This window comes from Schistocerca gregaria, chromosome X (genome assembly GCF_023897955.1).
Source record: "Schistocerca gregaria isolate iqSchGreg1 chromosome X, iqSchGreg1.2, whole genome shotgun sequence".
Classification (NCBI taxonomy): Eukaryota; Metazoa; Arthropoda; class Insecta; order Orthoptera; family Acrididae; genus Schistocerca; species Schistocerca gregaria.
Window position 1 is genome coordinate 221,677,155 of NC_064931.1, and position 1,639 is coordinate 221,678,793.

A 1,639-nucleotide genomic window follows, 5' to 3' on the forward strand; every position below is an offset into this window, starting at 1 on the left:
CTTTATCATGTCTATAATACACTGATGTGGAAAGTCACGGGATACCTCTTAATACCATGTCGCACCTCCTTTTGCCCGATGTAGAGCAGCAACTCAGCGTCGCATGGCCCCAAAGTCATTGGAAGTCCCCTGCAGAAACCTTGAACTGTACTGCCTCTGTAGCCGTCAATAACTGCGACGGTGTTGCCGGTGCGGGATTTTGTATGTGAATTGATCTCTCACCTATATCCTATAAATGTCAGAAGATCTGGGTTGCCAAATCATTAGCTCAAATTGTCCACAATATTCGTCAAACTAATCGCGAACAATTGTGGACCGGTGACATGCCCATTCTCATCCATAAAAATTCCAAAGTTGTTTGGGAACATGAAGTCCATGAAGCCGAACATAGCCTTTGCCAGTCAATGATCCGTTCAGTTGAACCAGACGAACCAGACGAACCAGCCCACATCATTGAGGAGCCACCACGAATTTGCACTGTGCCTCGTCGACAAGTTGGATCCATGGCTTCGTGGAGTCAGTCACACTAACCCTACCCATCAGGTCTTTCCAACTGAAATCGGGACTCATCTGACCATGCTACGGTTTCCAGTCGTCGATAGTCCATCTGATATGGTCATAAGCGCAGAAGAGCTGTGCGCTATGTCGTGCTATCATAGCTCATTAACGACAAATTTTGCCGTACTGTCCTAATAGATACGTTTGTCTTACGACCCACGTCGATTTATGCGGTTATTTCACATAGTGTTGCTTGTGTGTTAGCGATGGAAACCCTATGCAAACGCTATTGTTCCAGATAGTTACGCGAGGGCCGGTGGCCACAGCATCGTCTGTGGTGAGTAGTGTCAGATTTAGCATTCTCGGCACACTCTTGACAATGCGTATCTGAATACTACATTCCCTAACGACTTCTTTAATGCAATGTCATACGTATAGCTCCAACCACCATTCCGCATTCAAAGTCTAAATTCCTATCATGCGGCCACAAGCACGTCGGAAACCTTTTCACATGCATCACCTGAGTGCAAATGACAGTTTAGGTATTGAAATAACAAAGAAAAAAAAGTGCAGCTATCAGGCTGTCAGCGGCATGCTACGCCGCTCTTCAGTCATAGTGTTGACAATAACAGAACACAGAATAGAGAAGCAGAATGAACATAGTGACAGGCAAAAAATAGTGGTCACGGATACACAAAAACACAGAGCCGTTCATACTCGACGATAACGACACTGAAAACACGTTGACACGGCGCACAGAACACTGATGAATCCGACGGCACAAATGAACGTAGAAGCGTGACGGCGGACACTAAAAAACAGAAAACGACGTCACACACACGAGACAGATGGCGATGACCTGGGGCGCGCGAAAGTCCACGTAGCGTGTACGAGTGCGGGGACCTGCCAAGAGGGGAAGAAAGGTGAGGGAGTGGAGAGGGGAAACAAAGATGCCAATGACTGAGGAGATGAGAGGAGGGGTAGAGGGACAGGGGAGGGGAAGTCTGGGGGAGGAGTGGGAAGAAAGGGAGGGAGGAGTGGGAAGAAAGGGAGGGAGGGAGGGATCCCAAAGGAACAGACACAGCAAAAGTGAGGGAGGATAAAAGTTGGTAGGAGGGGTATATGGAGGGGAGAAGGACAT